The sequence below is a fragment of the Colletes latitarsis genome, chromosome 1 (assembly GCF_051014445.1).
Source record: "Colletes latitarsis isolate SP2378_abdomen chromosome 1, iyColLati1, whole genome shotgun sequence".
NCBI classification, from domain to species: Eukaryota; Metazoa; Arthropoda; class Insecta; order Hymenoptera; family Colletidae; genus Colletes; species Colletes latitarsis.
The window spans coordinates 49033689-49054166 of NC_135134.1; the positions used below are offsets into that span (position 1 = coordinate 49033689).

The following is a 20478-nucleotide window of genomic DNA, read 5'->3' on the forward strand; positions in this document are numbered from 1 at the left end:
CTTTTAGGTATTGGGGTCACAGGATATATTTATTTTACTTATACCAAGGATGATACGTATTTGCGCGCAGAGAAATTTATTTTCAACGCTTTTAAAGCCGTTTCGCCTATTATTTACGATGGAATTCAACTTGATCTTTTGCGAGCCACGCTTTTATGGCAGAAACTGAAGCGAAAATTCGTGATTGGTGGATCTCCCTTTCAATGGGAGGCTCGATTCGCTTGGTAGTCAACGCTGGTGACATTTTAAACTGAATTTTCGCATAGTCGGCTGTAATGTACTGTAGTACATCCAACGATTGAATAGAGGATCCGATACAGCGCACCACTCAATAATCGAATTTTCTGCGCCGAGTTCTCGTATCGCCGTCACTGATTTTCATCTCTTGCAATAATGTTTTGGAACTATTGGATGTAAAGAATGAGTCGAAACCACAGTCTGTTCCATTCATTCCGCTGCACGAATACTATTCAAGCGATACTATCTAAAGTTTATTTCTTTCTTTTTCATCTAAAGTAATTTGGAGTTTGCAGGGTCCTTGATGTTCTGACATTGTTAGAGTACTGTTTTCAATTTTAAAATCATCATTTTCTTAAATTACTACGTTTGTTCAGGTCTTATGTTGTATGCTCGTTACATTTCTACTTAAAAATTTCGAATTCTCGCGAGAATCGTCGACGGTAGACAACGTCGTTTAGACAACAGTCTTTGCGCGAAATATGGGCCCATCGAAGCGAATTTTGAACTCGTTACACCGATGCGTCGTTCGCGAAGACCGAATCGCCGGGGATGAAGGACGCGGACGAAATCCATTTTTCGCTCCGTTACTGCGTTTCACGGGCATAATTACGCACGCGGAGAGATAGGTATTAACGAACGCGCGCGCAGACGACGAAATCCGGTTGGAAACGCTGGTACAGCTGAAACCTAATCACGCGCGGCCGCCGAATTACATTCGAGCTTACAGACAACTGCGTTAAATGGAAATTGTAGGCTTCGAGGCCAGCAATCGCAATTGGGCCATTGTTTCGATTGCGTGCAGGCATTTTGGGTAACTGCGCTCTCGCGGATGCCGTCCCGCCGCCACGATATACATCATGAAATGCCGATACGAGCGCAGATACGTACCTGTCGCCGTATCGAAATAGTTTCCGAGCCTGTCGATTACGTTATTTAGATAGGATGCCGCGATACGCCGCCGATATCGTACTTCTATTAAACGAGTCCTCGGCGAAAACCGCGCGAAAACTAAGCCGACGAGGCTGCCAGTGTCACGCGGAATCGATATTTTTGCGCCGCTAGACGACGGTTTGTTAACACCCGTTTGGTCGCCGGCGATGCCGATATTTACGACGGATCCGCGAATGTCACTGTACGGGTCATAAATCACGAGTACTTCGGTCGGCTAGTATGCAATTGAGGCGAGCCGCGGTACAAAAATGAGAAAATGATGACGGGTAGTCGCTTCGTTCGTGGTTTATTAGCAAACTTATTCGCGGGGCCGTCCATGTTCGAGTAAAATCAATTGGTCGCTCGAAGCCAGTCACAGGCTACCCCCATTACTCCATTTCCTAACCCAAAAGAGGAAACAGAAGATGTGACCCCATCTGAGCTTTTTAAGACGACGATTAGATATAGTTATTCGGTAGTTTTAATGATATAAATACTTAAATTCAATCGTTTATCGTCTCGATACCGTTTAGATAAGAGCAAGAACGAATTTTTGTTTTAGGAAATAGCAAATTCACGGCGGGTATCGTAAATTTATACGGGCGTTTGTGAGAATTAAAACTGATGGGAAGCCATCTGTCGTGGAGGGTTGGAACTGCCGGCACAAGACGAGACCTCATTCTCAATTTATCTTTCGGGGGGTCTTCTGTGCCTATGCATCATCTTTCTCACTACATGACGCGCATCTGTCGTCGTAAACTCGTTACACGAATTTCACGTTCCGACAGTAGCACTCGTTGTGTTCTCGTAATTGCGACGATGTTGATACGCTATAATTAATTCTTCCCGCGATTCTCTTTTTCCTGCTCCCTGCCTTCTGTGATTAAGGAGCTCGCATCGGGTAGGGGACGTAAAATATTCATGCTTCATCGAAAATTTATTGTGGTGGAAACATACGTTCAAAAAGTTTACGCTCGTACGTGAACATCCATTACTTGTATAATAATAATATCGTTATTTTCAAGACTGCAAACCACCGGTGCCAGTGAAAAGATTCTTATCGATTTCGTTTAAATTCTTCAACCCGACGTAACCTCGGAAACAGCGACTGTGTTCCAAGAGTTTTCTTGGATTTTTCTTCTCCGTTGACATCGTTTCATGGACAACGAGCTCCACGGAACGGGAACAGTTTCATCGCGTAACGAACCCCACGGTGATTTCCATTGCGTTTTGTTTTATTTAATTCTTCACCATCAGCCACAGAGAAAGAAACTTAAATCCGGCACATTGTTCCGACGGGGTAAACACGCCGATCGCGTAATTGTCTTTCTTTCAAATACGCGTGGTGATCGAGCCATTTAACGTTGCCATTCGATATAGATTCCCTGTTCATTATGAAGCGTACGAGGAAGAGAGTCGTGCGATTGGAAATTAAACAGCGACGCCGGAAGTATATTTTATGCGCGATCAACTTTTTATCGCACATCCACTCAGACGCGTTAAAACAGCCTTTCGTTCGTACTCGTTAAACGGAACTGTACGATCCCTGTTCCATCGAGCAATCATTATTGTCAAATCGATTCATATACAGGCCATGAAAACCGTTTTTTCGAACTTTGTACCGAAACACAAAGATTTTTAGGGATTTATCGAATTGTGATTCCAAATAATTTCCAATAAATATAATAAGTATATAATTTAAAAAAAGAAACATTGGACATTTTTCGATTCAGAAGGGAGAAGAAAGTAATGGAGAAACACACCGATCTCGATAGTGTAGAATTTCGTTTGGGCGAGAGAAACAAATTCTTGGACGTTTGTAAAACGCGTGGCGTAGCTCGCGTAGCGAAGTAATCAATCGATCGGTCATAATCAATGGAATATCCGCGTCGCGTCGATTTGCTGGGGTCACGGCATGAAATATTACTCGTTTGCATGACGTTAATTAATTTACGAGTTAGAGGAGTGGGTGTGCTTAAATCGTTAGCGGCGGTGGCTGCGAAGACCGGCAGAGCCATTCTCTGGCATCGGTTAGGCTCGTTGACAAATTGTCCATTGTATCAGTCTGCGAGGGAGGGAGGGTATGGGTGCAACGATTGGAACCTGCGTGCTAGTCGGATTTACACGCGGAATTCCAGCTAGCTATACCCGCTGGGAACACAAAAGCACCGACGTTACCGATAGAATAGTACTGGGGTGGGCCGGAGAGGGTCAGGAGCGACAGAGGATACCGGAAATGGATAGCGCGATAAGCCTCTGATTGTGATCCAATAGATCGGCCAGGATCGTAGCGGAAAATTAATGACACCGTTGACTGTCGACGCCCCCCGAAACCTGGTTTTACACAACCTTTTTTTTTTATTTTTGCCGTTTTGTTTGCGTTTAGAAAAAAAAGAAAAAGTCTCCCAAACACTATACGGACCGAGTATTATTACTCCCCCGGGATAGATCCTCTTATTGCGTTTGTTTATTGAATGCAAGCCCTTTTAAGGGAACGAGCTTTCCGGTGTAAAAGAATGTTAACAGCGGGTTATCGTAAAGGCTGCTGCTGCTGCTGCGTTTTATGAAACGAGAAATAGAACGCTTTATGAAGGCGAGGAAAGAGATGTTATTAAACGATCGTATGCTCCAGTGATCTGTTTGATAAATTATTTAATACGTTCTTCGTATAGTACGTTGTTTTAACAAAGCATACGGATAATAATTTTGTCAACCGACGATTAATATTTGCTTAAAATCTGTTGTATTTAAAATTCTTTTGATAAATTTTAAAAAACAATATACTTAAGGGTTGAAAGGGAAATATATTTAACGGAAGAACGCTCGTAAAAATTTGTGCGCGAGTCGATTAAATGTATTACACGTAATCATTCTACAGAATAATTTTACCATTGATACACCGGGAAATTATTTGTTTTACCGGAACAGATGAGCAAAACCAGGCAAAAACGTCGACGATTTCTCTTTCAGACCTGCTTTTATCTTAATTAAACGTCACTATGACAGTATAACAACCGCGGCACGGCCATTCGTTCGCTCCCGGCGCGCATTCTTTCGAGTTGCAAAGTCATATCGCCATTTCGTTGTTGTTACCGATGTTGCAGGTGCAATTTCATGCAGGGTGGATAGCCGTGAGTGACGCTCGTGCAATAGACTCGTAATCTGTCGTACCAGTTGCGATTTTATTTAACGTAAAATCAGTTACGTGCCGTTTCCCGTACGAACGATCACGAATGTTCATGGTACGATTACAAATTTTTCGATCGATAGTTCGCTAGTTAAACATTGTTAAAATTAATGAACGCACCATGAATCTTGTAATACGATCGATAAAAATATTTTTAGTTTTGATTAAAAAGTACAGTAAAACTCCATTTGTTGAAACAAAATTTTACTCGGTGGCCGATTAACTGCACACCTGCCGAAAAGGTGTGTGATCGAATCCACTTATCTGAACGCGAACTCGTGTTATTGGAACGAAAAATCAATAGGTAGCGGAGAGAATTAATGAACTCCTATTATATGAACGATCCAGTTATATGAACTGTTTGTCCCCCGACAGGTTCAAATAAATGGAGTTCTATTGTACCTACTCATTCCCGGCTGCGAGGTTTGTTTACAGTTATAGAATTTGATTTATAAGTCGACTTTATCGCGCCCGTACCCTATTGTTTTTTAATTCCTTGTACCGTAGTAAGATTATTAAATAATTATCCATTGATATTCAAAATAGTTGGTATAACTTTTATACAAGTATTTCGGTTCCATGCGTAACCGTTTTGATTCCTGAAGTACGAAAATTTTAATGTTCGCGGAATAGCTGCGATTTGTCATAGCGCCACGGGTGCGGAAAGAAGACAAGGCAACTGTTGGAGAGGGAAACGAAAGGGTGAAGTTGACGACTCTCGTTCTATTCTTTAACCCCTTTCCCCTTTCAGCTCTTCCACTGCTGGTGTAAGAACAGCTTCTTTGCTTTAACGACTGTTTTCTGACCCTGTTGGTCCAACTTTCGGCATCACTTTCAACTGTCCAAAGCAGCGAGTTTTCTTTTACACTTTTGTTACCGCGAGCACATACGTACCCATTGTACCGGTAAAATTGATTTTGATTCTGGATATTGTTCGTACCTCGAATCATTTTTACGCTGCGATACCTCTCTGCTTGTTCTCGCACCTAAAACACGTGAAATTACACTACGGTACAGGAATTATTTTACCAGGAGCTACGAGTGTTTTCAAGAACTTCTCTCCATTATCAGAGGACTCTGAAACTGTTGCAAAATATTTTCACTGGTATACATTTAGCCTTCAGCGTTATCCTTATGAAGTTTATCCAGCTAATTCTTCGCAAAATAGTATTTTAATTTGATTAAAATTTGTCTGATTTGTCTGACCATTAGAACTCAGTCTCAGCTACCATCTGATAGGTTGTACATGACATTGGATGTACAATTTTTTCTTGAATCGCGTCCATTCCAAATTATTCGCTCTTCGGGGGTCAAATAAACGATGCTCGTAGCCGAGTGCCAATCAAGGGGTAAGGACTTGGGTTCGAAAAGACCCAGGACGAGGATTAATGCTACCCGACGATCGAGATTAACGACTCGCGTAATCGTCTAGGCGCGCAGTTCGAATAGAGAAATCGCGGATTTGTGTTCTAGGGAAATGGAGAATATATACGAGGCGGCGACTGCAACGTCACTGCGGTCTCGCGCAATGCAGCTTTGCGGTGCATGCCACGATGTATCGGATATCCGACCGTTAACGTTCGATAGATTCGCTGCCGCTGTGGCGCTGTAAAGTGTCTGTCGCTAATTAAACGTCGCCATGTTCGTCGACAATTTTCTACGAACGTCCGTCGATCTGTTCGTGACGTATCTATTCTATGCATGGAAACTCGGGCTCGTGAATGTTTCTTAATCTCGCGGGGACGCCCAGCGAAGTTGCCTCATTTGCTGTCCTTGAACATCGAAAAGTTTCATAAAAAAATATTGTTCAGATTTTACTAAAGAAAATTGAAAGGAACCGAACGAAACAAAGTGTAATTTATTTCTTCTTCTGCGTTAGTCTCTCAAGGCTGATCGAAGGATAGATTTGACTCTCTGGGAAGTAACGCACCCTTCGAGGAAAAGCTATTTTTCATAGCGAAGGATGACGTAAACTACTTACAAGATCTGTCGAAATAAAGAGCGTGTGTAACAAACCCTCATTTGTAACTGTTCTCGAAGTTTTCCCAGCGAGTTTCGGGGAAAACTTCCGAAGCCTTTGTTTCTGGATTCCTGGGCTTCCTCGTACAATTGATCAATAGGTAAGGGAGCGTGCGATACGATGGTGAGCGCATGAATGAGTACTTTATGAACAGAAACAGCCAGATAAAACTACGAATATTCTGTTAGACATAGTTCGGCTGTCTTGCGGTAATAACTGTAACGTCTTTTCAACTATGAAACCTGCAACGAGTTGCTGCTCAATTTCTCGGGGTTTTAAACTTTCGTTATAAAGCAAGTTTCTGTTAAAAAAACACGGCGGAGGTACGTGGTAAAAACGAAGTTACCTAATAACGAATATTAAGACTAACTAAAGTAAGTTATCTGTGCGTCGAAAAAATAATTGACGTTAACGAAGAAAAATTTCTGTATTTGTTGTATAAATACGGAATAATAATACGTAAAAATAACTTCTATTTGTTTGTTAAAAAATATCGAGGGTTTCGAGAAAAATCGGGGAGGACGCTTGTTTAGTATTTTTAGTTCACGTTCGGTTGACTTTTCTGAGCATAGAAAGAGTTATTGTAAATCACCCGGAGGATTTTAATCCTTTAATCTGGCACGAGCTCCGCGGGCGGCCGATTCTACATCCGTCCTGCGAAACCACCGAACAGAGGCTACGAAAGAACTGTAATTGTCGAGAAGTTTTCCACGCTTTGTGCAACCCAGAAAAGTTTCATCCCGAAACACACGCGTGTTTCTGTCGACATTGCGAACACGTATACGACCCCCGAGGCAAACTGATGTTACGAAATGTAACCTTGCTGCGTCTTGAAATCCGACGAAGTTTCGTACTTCGCAGCTGTCCTCGAACTAACGCAGCAAATATTATCCTCCGCGGAGAGGAACGATCCCGGAACAACGCGACGATTTTCAACGTAATCCCTTCCGAAGTACTTTAATCCCGCGATTAAAGATCTTAACGGGGCTCGATCAACATTTCTTGGAAACAAGGCTCAACACGCGCATGACGGGTACGCTACCACGGAACATGATTAAGCGAGATCAACTCCCGAAGGAAGACGCATACAGTCGCGAGCAAAAGTGTTTGCGAAATTTATGGTATTCCTATTAAAACATGGAATGCAATATTCAACGCACCCTTAGACATTTAATCTAATACGTTCAGAAGTTAGGTTTCTCGACGTCGCGATCCGATATCATAAATTTAAACGAAGAAAAAGGAAAATATGGGGTTGTGGGATTCGAATTAGAATAGCGTGTGAAATTCATACTGTTGAGGAAGTGAAGTGGAAGCAAAGTCTATGGGGACGTCAGGCGGGAAAAGCGGCCCTTTCACCTCGCCTCCACCCGAGGGATCTTTTCAAACTTGACGTGCCACGCGAACGTGTTGAACATACAAAACGTTTAGGAGGTACTAAGATAGAATTAAGTACGCGGTTACGATAAAATTATGTTATTTTGACGTGGCTATGAGTGCCTGGAATACGTATTTTTTCGAACATCTGTACGATTTTCGCTATAAGCGACTGTATGTCGCAAGAACAAATCGCGTACTTCGCCAACTGCATAAATAGAATAAACACAGCCGACAATACCGGGGTTAAGGCACAAGATTTTCCAGTTTGTTTCAACGAGTAGCTGAACTTTCGCCGGTACTTTTCCCCCGACATCGTGTATATACACGGCAATATCCGTGTAGACTTAACCTCGTTTGATTTATTCATTTCCATCGGTTTCGAACGCGAACACGAACACGAACGCGAACGTGAAGGGGTGCGGAACTATACTTGGGCCGAGGTCTTCCGCGCGGGGCGAAACCTCAAGTTTTCCTCTAAATCAGAGTGGTGCAGCCACAACAGAAGGGTCGTCGCGTTAAATGCAGTTTCCACTCTCTGATCTCCTTCCATTTCAGGGTAAAACCTTCGGAGAAAGAGCAGCGGATGGTGTGGGAGGTCGGAAGGTTGCCGGATAGAAAGGACGTAGACCGGTAGCGCGGAGATATACAGAATGTGTGTGCGCTTATGCCGAAATCTAAAGCAATCGACGCAATAAGCGAAACAATAGTGCTTACGAGCACGCCAACTTCGCGGCGGGCAACTTCGTCGGCTTGGTTTGGCATGGGGCTTCCTTATCTACCCTCGGCACCGAGTTATTTAAACTCTCGTATCTCTGCCAGTCCCCGTTCCCCGGTCTTTCTCTCCCTTCGAGCGGTTCGAGCCGCTTCGCGCGAGTACCAGCCACCTACGCTTCTGCTATCCTTCGGCTAATGGCTAATGATTATTGCCCGCCCGCTAGATTGCGAGTGTCTGGATAGCAACGTAGCACGAGCCACTGTAATAACGATGTTTTATTCACCGCGAGACGCTTGATAGACTCCCGTTGCCGAGTATTTTGTCAGAAATAATGGATCGGCGCGTGGCTGTATCGCTCCCGTTCTCGAGACAAGTAAACGAAACCGAGATACTGCCGAACAATCGCGGCGTTTAAAAATTACGCGGATTACGGTTTATCGGAGTCGCGGTAAATTTTAGTCGCTCTTCGTTGAAGCGTTTTAGAACGCTTGGAAAAAGATTTTAATCGCGACGTTAAAAATATATTATCCTGTTAAATGAAATAGAGCGTCGAGTTCGAGAGTAGTTCGAAATTTAATCATACTGCAGCCACTTCCGGACGATGGCAGACAAATGTGCGTTTCACGACATACTTGAAAGAGGGTACGATTTTCGGTTGTTCTCTTTAACGGAAAGTTTCGACGGCGGTAATCTAACTTGGCAATTTCTCATACGAACGTTATCAAAGACCGATTTAAATTCGCTAGTTGCCAGGGTTCTGTCATAAATTATGCAAAGTCCCCCCCGTCGAAAAGAAGTTGACTCCCAGAGGTCTCGAGGATGTAATCGCGACCATCCGGAGATCAAATCCGCCTTGATCCCGCCGGATAACGAGAATTTCCATCTCGTCGTGGCTAGGCGTAACAAGTTAACCGGGCAAATTTAATACCCGTTCCGTTCGATCTCACGCACCATGAGATCACGCGGTGCTTTTATCCGAATAAAATTCGAATAGACGGCGACGCGTCGGTTTACAAATGGCGCGCGGCCGCCTTGTTAGTGGTTCGAGGACGAAGTCTCGACTAGCGTCGATGAGGCGGAAGTCGAATTCCGAAAGGATCGTTCCGCCTAGATCCGACGCGGAATCGTTCAGCGTCGATTCACCGCTAGCGGATTTTATGGAGCGCGAGGGAAACGTTGAATTTCATTACGCGCGACGGTGCATCGCAGGGAACGCAACCGAGTTTCTTGTCGGCGAAATTAACGATAAGGAATTTTGGTTGTCGGAATCGACGCGTCGGGTCGGCCAGCACTTGTTAATTTCCCACGTTATGGCGTGTCGTTGGCGTGCCGGGGTACGTGTATAATATGCCGGTTTACGACGTGTTTATTAGAGTTAACCGTGTTGCGAATCCCCGTGTATGAGAATACCTGCTCGTACCGCATAAGCTGACAATTGCCGTGGCGGCAGGTGACAAGCAGTCATCGTGGTGCCGCCGCCGCCGACGAATCCACCATTACACCTCCAACCCCCCATATATATGAATGCGCGTTCTACGCGTCAGGAAATTTATGGTGTCGTCCGTCACCGACAGCGCATTTCGCTGGTGGCTAATTTCGCATCTGATTCCCGCATTAACGTCCACCGTTGCCCGGATCTCGCCTGGTTCGAACGCTTGTCCGAGAACGACACTTCGATCGTTCTTTGCCGATATTCATCCACCGATTGATTGCGACACCGCGATGACAACGTTCTTCGCGAGTGAAATGATCAATCTCGATCCTCCGGTATTTGTGCTGAAAATGCCAGAAGTAGAAAGTATCGTTTTAAACGCAATTAGATGGCTTCAAAATAATCGTCGTTTATAATTGTTTTGCTTTGCGACAAAAATTTTCGTTCCATTTTCTAATTGAGAGTTCGGTGAAAATGCATGAAAATTTACCTAGAGAAGTTTTCTTTATGGATTTGAATGGGATCGTTTTTAATCCCTTTGTTGCGACGCTCGTATAACGGGGAAAATAATAAAAACGTGCAGTTGAACTTCAATAATCCTGTGAAATTTCATCAAAATTGGTCGTTATAACTTTGGGTAGTTTCCTTGTTAGTTCGAAAGACGCGAAGATTCTCCCTCTAATTCTAAAAGCAAAGTATTTCATAGATGAATTCTATCTCTAAGACGATTTTGGAGGACTAAATATGGAGTAAGGTGGAGGCAGATAATTATCAATGGAAATTGCACGGCACCCGTGGGGACGTTGCACGAAGCAGTTCAGTCCTTTGTCCCAGGAAACTGATATATAAATTCTATCCTTTCTTGGTCTACGGACTTACGATGCGCCGGGTACCACTGCGAAGAACACGATTTAACTGTTTTTCTTGATAAACAGCTAAGGAAAGTTTACCTTTGGAAAATATATCTAAATCGATGTGTGAATAATAACGTTGAAAATAGGCGTAGGTTCAGAATAAAACTAACAGTCACTTCTATACTTAAATATTTCCATAGTGGTATTACTGGGATTATATAATATCATGCATTTATCCATTTAATTTTATCTCGATTTCCAAGCTTTGAGGAACCATTTCACTCGTTAAAATTTTGATTGGACATTCATAAAGAAATACGTAGCTCCGGTCACCTCGATATTGTCCCTTCTAGGTTGACTAAATTGACTGTTAATCTACCATTGCGGCTTAACGGGCTTATTGTGTAGAGAACAAAGGGTGCCTGTGCTACTTGCTTCTGCACAGTAGCGGACGTAACTCTGATAACGATACCAGAACCGTTAAAAATTAATTTCTACCTTGCGTGAAACACTTAGGTTTATGACACGCTAACTTTCTATTCATAACAGAAGCAACAATACTCTGCTGGAAGCAATGAAAATAAAGTCTTCTTTTAAGGATGTTTCCAACGAGTATCAAACAAATGCTAAACTAAATAACAATCTCTTCGATTTGAGAACAGAAAGAGGTCCATGACTGTGCTAAAATCTCGAGTAACTAAAAGATGATGTCTCGATGATTTTTTCGCTCCTAAATGCGTAATATAATTTGCGAACGACCCCTGCGATCGTCATAGCCAAAATTAGGTAGAATTAATTTTACGTTCCCTTGCAAATGATTCGGTTCTCCGGAATGTCGAGCAATATGGTCTCGTAACGAAATACGCGTTAGGTAATTGATTTTTCCGTCACTTGGAATGACAACCAATGGGCGCGCGCACGCTTTTGGTAGTTTAACGGAAATCGAAGGTGAAAGATAATGGAAGGGAAGCAACTAGTCGTCGTCCGCGAATCCACTCGTTTAGCTCATTTCCGTTTAACGCCGGGGCTTCCACGCTTCTTCTCGCGAGAAATTGAAATCCACGAGGCTGGGGATCTTGAGGTTGGGCGTCGATCCGCGTTACCGCGCCTTTTCTACGTAATTCCGACGCCTCTTCTTTCAGTTAAACGACCCCCGTGAATTCAGTTCGGTATTAGATATAGTCCCGGGGCGTGAAAAGGACGCAAAACCGTTTATTCCTGGTCGGTTGATGCTTTCATTAGGACTCAACGGCGAAACGCCGAGGATTGTGGACCGCGTATAGGAATTACCAGCAATTTAAAACGTTTCCCCGGATCTCGTATTCCTTTCAGAAATTAGTGGAAACTAATGAGACGTCGCGAGCACGGCTCCTCTGCGTTATTCAAAAACGAAACTCGCCTACAACGATGAAAGGATAATACGACGTATGGAGACGAATTATGTTGGGGAATTTCCGTGGAGTGCAGAGTCACTTGCACGTGCAGAGGATTTTTCACCGCATCTTTCGCATAACGTAAACCCGCGGATATGAAGTCGTACAATTTTGCGAAACATTTCTGAATCTCTGTTTTCAACAGATATGTTCGTATAGAATTTCTTCCCTCCGGTGTGGCGAGAAATTAAAAATTCCCTAGTTTTCCTTTCAATTTCTAACGTTTATCCTCAGCAACGAACCAACTTGGTATTGCTATAATCGTTGAGAATTATTCATGCATTATTGAGTAAGTTGATATCGTTGTAGAATCCTTTATAATTAATAGATAGCCTGTATCGATGAAATTGAAGCATTGCAAGTTAATTAGTTTGCGTGAAATTAATACGGCAACTATGATTCCGCGATTTCCCAGAATTATTAATCGTAATTGCGGGAGTAAGAAATAACAGGTGTAAATTAGAGAATTCCGATTCGACGATAGTAGCTATTAAAATAAAAGCACGAAGGATTTTTTTGGGAAACGACCATCACGAGTCGTTAGTCGATGTTCCAGACGTGGGCAAATATTTAATCAGTTCTGAAGGCGATACCGCGAATAGAAATAAATGCAAATGAAGCACCTGGTTGGCGGTCTTGTTACCCTTTGAAGCGTCGTACGTCGGTTACGTACGACGGACTGGGTGGTGCTCGCGGAAACGGCAAATCTGCACTCCTTGGCACAACTCGCTAACGGTCGTGCGTACAACCCGCAGTGGATTAGTTAGCGGAAAGCCGCGGCAGTATTTCGCCTAGGGATTTGCGTTTGGTCGCAATTAAATTACGCGACCTATCGACGGATAACGACGGCACAAAGAAATCGATTCTGCTAAGACGGGATTCAATTAACTCTGGATACCACCCTGACGCGTCTGAGCACAAAGTTTCGAAATTTCTATCAAAAATCATTACTGAACGAAATGGTCCAGTCCTCTGTTCAATTTTTAGCAAGTGAAAATATTTTGATTTCAATGTCTATAAAAAAGATCGAAAAATTGCTCTTTGCTTACCGAACAATCACCCATAAGTTTCACTCGGAAGAAATTAAGTTCGTCGTATAGAACCAGAATGATGATTTCTCAGCCCCCAAACGAAACTGAAACCGCGTATCGTCGGTATCGTCCTTAATAGTCGCGTGACTCAGCCTGTCGGCCCCGGGCGTCGAAATTGACAGAAATTCCAGCGCGATCTTGTCAGTGAGAAATCTAGATTGCCTTTCGTACTGTACATTACAACTCGATAGTCCGAATGTACGGGTGGTTTGCGTTAGTCCGTATCCTATTGGACAGCACGGCGGTGGCGGACGCAGTTTCCTTGTTCAGAAACTGAGCTGACGGCGTGCAATGTCCGATCCAATCTGCGCGTGTATGGTCCACGGCTAACGGATGCCAGCCTGGTCTGACCGCTTTAGTGTAGGTAGCATCGTCGTTACCCGCGATCTACATCCACGCGTAGGCGGACGCAAAGCCCAGTGTAACTATACGCGAGTGGATACAGCCGACCGAGAACGTTGTGTCCAGTGGTGGAGGACGGTGCCCGGAAGCCTCGCCAAAGGCGACAAGGGATGTACTCTGGCTAAATTGCGGCTGTTGCTTACGGGATATCTCATTTTTACTTAGCCCGAGTTGATATTTGTCGGGCCGCTTCATTTCCGTTTTTATCTCCACCGACACGCTCCAAGGTATTTTCGAGTGTAAGATTCTGTTTACATCCAATTACGGAAAGTTTCAGGCATATTCTAAAACTAGCAAAAAAGTATTAATAAACATCTTCAGAAACAGGCATTATACATCGTCACGACGCTTGGCAAAATGAAATACAATGGCGAGAAAAAATTGCGTATCAATGTTTTATAGGGGTCGTTGTAAAGTGTAAACCTGTATCTTCGAATTCATGATGGTTTTAGTGTACGTGGTATAGCACGGTTATGAACGACTCCAGGGTGAACTTATTGTTCTGTTTCTTACTAGACGTCCGTTTCAAAATGTCCTCCACCGTCGTATCTATGATGCTTGAACAATACTCAAGCGTTATATTTTCCTTTCAAGGCGTACTATAAGCTCCAGAGAAAGTACCAGGAAGTCGTATTGAAGTTGTAAAGATTACGTTTAAGTCTATGTACAGAAGGCGGTGAAAAGTCTATGTGTACGAAGTGCCTCATTATTGCGAACGGCTTTGAAGCAGACCTACTGTTCCGTTCCTAAGTTCTTATTAGAAAATTCAAATATCCGTTAAACAAGTTATCAAAAAACAACTATATTCACTCTGTATAATTTTCTTCTCTTTGTTCGATCGTTTACTTTTCCCCGTAAGGTCGTTCGCGACTCACGCAATATTGACAACGCGATTCGCCCTGCTTTTTGGATTTACAAATAACAAGGAGAACTACGAAAAGGATCGATATTTCACATGTAACGTGTAAAGGGTCGCACTCGTTGGTAGGTAATAAAGCACGAAGCGAGTCGAACGTTGCAACGTTTGGCAAATCGAGGTCACATCTTTGAAGAAAAATGCTCTTTCTATTTCAATTTGCGTAATAATCGCGTTTTCTTATCTCGAAACGCAAGATTTAAATTTGAAGCGCAATCGTAGACGCTTGAAAAAGCAACGTTTGTTTCTGTCTCTCCTTGGTAAAATCAATGTACGTCGGCATTTTGTTAATACATACGTGAAAGTTAACGGTAAAGATAATTATGTTGTAAACTAAGCTAGCTACGGTTTAGAAACTACTAACTCGAAGGTGGTTTCGTCAGGTGATATAATTTCGAAGTAATAGGAATCTCGGTACGGTGAAGGCTCACTGCTGAATCTGAGCTAGCAATAGGAATAGTTCGTCGTAACGGTATAAGCTTTTGTTGGATGGCGTGAACTGTGAGCTAAACGTTCCTAACTCCTGTTACTAGCAACTAGTAATTAAGCGAGGCGGTGCTGTGTGAAACGACCTATCCTCTGTTCCTCCCACCTTTCAACCCTCCCAAGGGTAAGAGAGTAAACCGTTCGTGTCCATGAATTTCGCGCTTGTTAAGTAAACATGCTCATCGACAACTTTTTCTCCCCCTCTGAAAAGTTTTATCGAAACAATCGGGAGCAAGTACCTTCTAGGGGTCGGTTAACTGGTTCGTATGGGTTACTGACTCTTAATATCATGGTTAAACGTGCAATGTCACGGTTATATCGCGTAATTGTTGCTCGTTCTTATTTACCCTACCGTGAATTGTAACATTAATTTCGTCAGAACTTCTGTTTACTCGGTTTGGCAATGTCCGAGTCGATTCGGGCAACGTACTGAAAATAATTACGAGTAAAACAACAGGAGAAATATAGAACGTCGAGCAGACATCTTTTTGCCTGTCTTTAGATAATCAAAAAGTGGAATTAAGATGAAATTGTGTTTCTGAGGCCAACTTTGATTTTGCATTTTCACGTATAGTTTTATTCGTATTTACGTCTTGAAAATCGAGGCAGGTCAGTAACGCTAAAGATTCGGCGAAACTGTCTCAATGTTTTCGTTTCAAGAACGTGCTCGGGCATAGAGAAGTAAGATTATTACGGTTTTTGAGGTTTACATGGTACGAAATGTTTACCAACCATTCTTTTCTGCCGTCCGGAATGGATGCTCGCTTGAATATTCCGGTGCCTCGTTTAATTTAACGCGAAAACGCATGCGGAATAGAGATATCAGAAATTTGGCCGCTACCCGGCAGAGTTTCTACATTCGAATAGATTCAAACGTAAATTGTAATATAATCCATGAGATATAATGCCGCTTTCCGTTGGCTCCGGTATTAATAACGCCTTAATTGGAAATTAGACCATGACACAGGTGTTCAACCTTATTTTCCGCGAGTAAAGGTTATACTATGTACGACACTGGCGTAATTCTCACAACTAATAACCGTCCTTGCAACACGGAGTGACAAAAGAAACGTTCGTTTATTAATATCCACCTTAGTAATTGGACTGCAGATGTTTGTGCAAATATTTATTTTTATGGGGAATCGATAACGAAATGAAAAAGATTGTTAGTATAATATTTTAGTAAATATCGAAACGAGAAACTAAATAGCGTTACTGAAGTAAATTTAAACGCGTTTCGATCAAGTCATACTGCGTCAAACATTCATTTTCCGCAAATAATTTAATCTTTACCGATAAACGTCATCGATCGACTGCTAACATAGAACTGCTAACATAGCGAACATAGAATAAATTATTACAATTTATTTTAACTTAAATTACAATCATAACTTAGCAAATAACGAAGGTTTCATTATTATTGCATATTTTCAATATAATTTTCGTGTATCATGTATTTTAGTTGCATATTTCAACATATTTTAGGTACATAAATATCCGCAGTTTAGTAATAATACACTTTTTCAAAAAGTACAGAGCCACGTAACGTCGTGTAAAATAAAAAATGATTGAGACCCGTCGACCTCCCGCCTGATAAAGCGTAATTTGCAACAAAATATATTCGTAACGTGACTTTATTGTATGCATGTACGTGCTTGAATATCTGCAGGTGAGCCTTATTCCGCCAGAGAAATGATTTAAAGCACATTGATTAAGAGCTTATATAAATCGTCTTTTCTAATTTAAATCAGCTTTCCGGACTTTAATCGCCACGAATGCCGGTTTGAATAACAAATTTATAATGGTCAATTCAAATAACTTCAAGCTGGAATATCTAAATCTTGGATTTCAAATGTATCAAACCACCATCGCACGACTTTCGTTAGCAATAGAACATACTTTGAAATCACGTTAGTATAATTGTTTCTCGTATCACCGTAAAAAATTCTACGTTCCTAATAATGACTTTTGCGTTTAACCGAACATTGAGAGACAGTGATAGGTATAGCCGGTGTTAAAAATAGTTACGTTCACTATTCCCAGTATAAGCTTGGTACAATATCGAGTGGTATAACTTCCATTCGAACGTACGTACGTGTATTTTGCTTCAGACAAGTTTGCGAGCAGTTGACCCTGTAGGACTCCAGACTATAGACTATTCATACCTAAATTGAAGTTATCAGTACATTATCGTAGTCTAGTTTACTTTTGAAAATACACTCTATACGTTTCAGAATTATTGATCGGTTTTGTATGCTGATACACGATACGCCTAGATTATTTCGACTCGATTCGTTCCTATGCTCTCGTAACTTGAGAAGCAAATACATACCTCTCGAGGAAAAATTTGTTTCTCGACTCCTACGTTCGCATCTCAAGTTTGAACATTTAACCCGGGAACACCCTGTATACCGTTGGACGTTCCACGAAGCTCCAGTTTTGCACGTTCGTCATGTCGACCTCGTGAAAGACGCGAACCCAAAAAGAGCCTCGAAAGTTTCGCGTGCATGGTACAACAGCCTGGTTGCGATTAGAAGCTTCAGGTGTAGTGGGGCATGGAAGGATAGGGGTGGTACGGTTAGGGGGGTGGGTCCCCTGCGGTGAAGCGGTGGCGGTTGGTTCGCCGGACGACCGCCGTTGGGGCGCTGCAGCCCGTTAGGACGTCAGTTCGCTATCGCGTCGCGACACGGTCGGATCTCGGTTCGTAACCGTCACGTACACACACGTACGCGTATACACGCGCGCATTGTACTCGACACAGGATATTTTTCGTCGGTGACCAGACGGTTATTTACCCGCGACGAGTAAGTCGTCGTCGTTACCGTGATCTATCGTGGGATGACATTGATCGCGAGGGCAGCGTTTACGAGCGCGCGAGAAGAAATCGGCAAAAGATTATCGTTCGATATATGATTCGCGGATGACAAGGGATCGCAAGGATTCGTCCGCGAGTGCGTGTCACGCGTGGTGCATCGTCGATCGATCGAACGACACCGATCTCGAGATCGGTGGTGAACTCGTGTACTACGTGCAATTCGAGAAACATTGGAGCGACGCGGATGTTCGGTTATCGAAACGACATTGTTATCGTATCTAGGAAGAAATGAGTGGTTTGTTCGGTGATTCCTCGGTGAACAGTTGTTGATAAATACTGTGGGAGATAGTGCGCGAGACGGTTCTTGGAAGACAGTTTCCGGAAGCTACGTTCGGACAGGCCTTTTCTCTCTCGAATGTTTTTGCCCCGTCCAGCGCGGTCGGGGGGGCACTGTTGACGGCGCGATCGAGAATCGAAAGCGCGTTGCGTACTCGTTTACAACGTAGCCGGGAACCGATTCGATTTTGCTATGCTCGCGCACGTACCTCGAATATGCGAGATACGCGTGCCGAGTTAATCGACGCACGTACGCGTAATCGTCGCGAGTCGCTATCAAGGGGCTTTCAATTAAATCTCCCGCGAGGAAGGTCAAGTGCGCCGTGCGAACGACATCCAGTTTTCAGTTTTAATTAAAACACCCCCGAGGACAACCATTATTGCGCTTGTGTTCGAAATTAATTAGCGACGGCAGAGACAGCGACCGCGACAGGTGAACAACGAAGATCGCGAAACGCGGACCGAGGTGGCCAGAAGGTGAAATCGAAGAAAGAACGTCGTCGAACCTCGACGTGACTGCACGACCGACGGGGGAGTGTTGTTTCGCGTACGAACGAATTCGATATATCGATCGCTAGGTAATCGTTACGAAATCAAAAGCAGAGAGAGAAAGAGAAAGAAAAACAGCATTGCAACCGGTATGCCTCGTGTGATCGAATTCGCGTGTGTGGCAAGTTAACGAGAGAGCTCGATCAGATTTTCCATTAAATGGTCGTTCGCGAGTGACAAATTGTGTCGTTGCGTGCGGAAGTGGCACGTAAGTCGTAGAAAAGGATAGGCGAGAGAAAAAGTGACCAGCTGGAGAAAAAGTTAGCAGCTTTTCAATCGCCCTAGCATCCACGACCGCCACGTCGAAGTGATGAAAGCGGCGTAGCAACGGCAAATAGGTAAGACGAACTATCGCGTCTTTCTTTTCGACGTGGCTCGATGCCAGACGATCGATGGGGGGACATTCATTGCCAATTTCTTTTTCACTTCGATTGCAACGGTACATCAAACTTGATCGCGCTACTCGACGTCGTTCCCTCTCGCGGCCGATGCTCCAATTTCGAAATGAAAGAAATGTTCCGTCCTCAGACGGCGTAACTTATAGACGTTCAAGATGAAAGGTTAAGTGTTGAGACATCTGTTTACCGGATCTTAGTACTTTCGCTTTCGTATATTACTACGTCAACTGCCTTGAAATTCGCATCGGTATACGAACTTTAGCATGACACAGGTTATTACGGAAAATCGATTTGTATCGTAACGACGAGTTGGACCAATTAATCGTTTCGTTCGATTTAGAACACAATGGCGGAGGAGTGACGCGTGTAAATATTTTTAAAACAATAGAACAACAGATATATTGAAGGAAGTTGTAGTATGATACGTATATCTATAGGAGTCGGAGACTCGAAACTTTCGTGTATGGTGAATTGGGACGGATAGATGTAGTTGAGAACGAGTGGAGGGTTGTCAGTGGTATTGTATGAGAGGGTTGCGAGACTCGAATTATATAGACGAGGTGGTAAACGAGTGGGCAATATTTGGTAGACAAAATTCAATTCTGTTCCTTTAGAAAGAATGTTTATAAAAAGAATTCGCATCGGTATATACGGTTTATCAAATAGGAAAACGGTTGTTCTGAAAATAAAAGCAAAAGATAAGCCCCGAGCTAATGTAATTAGTACATTAGCTCGGTTGATTTGCAACGAAATTAAATAACGTGCAATCTGATTTACTGGGAGAGAGAATGTTTCAGTGGGCATAACGCGAGAAATGATGAATCGGCAATTTGCGAGGATTAGTAATAAATGTGAAATGAACGCGCGACGCAAATTCGTTTCTACGCAATTTCGTGGCCGAATTTGCGGTATCGCTCGTCAAATAATGTTGGAACGTTTGTTTCGGGGTGCGAGCCGTTGTCTTTGTGTCGATAGTTGCCGGATGAGCGCATTGTCGTAGAAACGTTTGTTCAAAAGGTTAATTTGTGAACTGCCGGTTCGCGCGACCATCGGAACGCATTAGTGTTTCATTCGCAGCGGCGACGACGCGGCTGGAAACTGAAATTCGTCGGTTAATTTTACGTAGCTGCGTGAAAAACACGAAATTACCGAGCACCGGGCACGAATATCGCGGCAATTCTCTGGCTTGAAATGCGACAGACGCTAGATTACGACGCTGGCTGTTTGCTCGTTCTACTAAGGTAATTTAACGCTTCGTCGTAAGTTATGTTCAACGGTAGAAAAGTTGAGAACA

General features: G+C 43.2%; 1 protein-coding gene across 3 annotated transcripts in view; it reads left to right on the forward strand.

Annotated features, from left to right (window-relative positions):
* The first annotated feature begins 17770 nt into the window (after nucleotides 1-17770).
* Nucleotides 17771-20478, forward strand: part of LOC143343716 (zwei Ig domain protein zig-8) — a 391356-nt gene continuing 388648 nt past the window's right edge. For all 3 annotated transcript variants that reach the window (XM_076768904.1, XM_076768914.1, XM_076768895.1), the window contains exon 1: nucleotides 17771-19124. The gene's annotated coding sequence lies outside the window, so the exon portion shown is untranslated. The remainder of the gene's footprint in view (nucleotides 19125-20478) is intronic.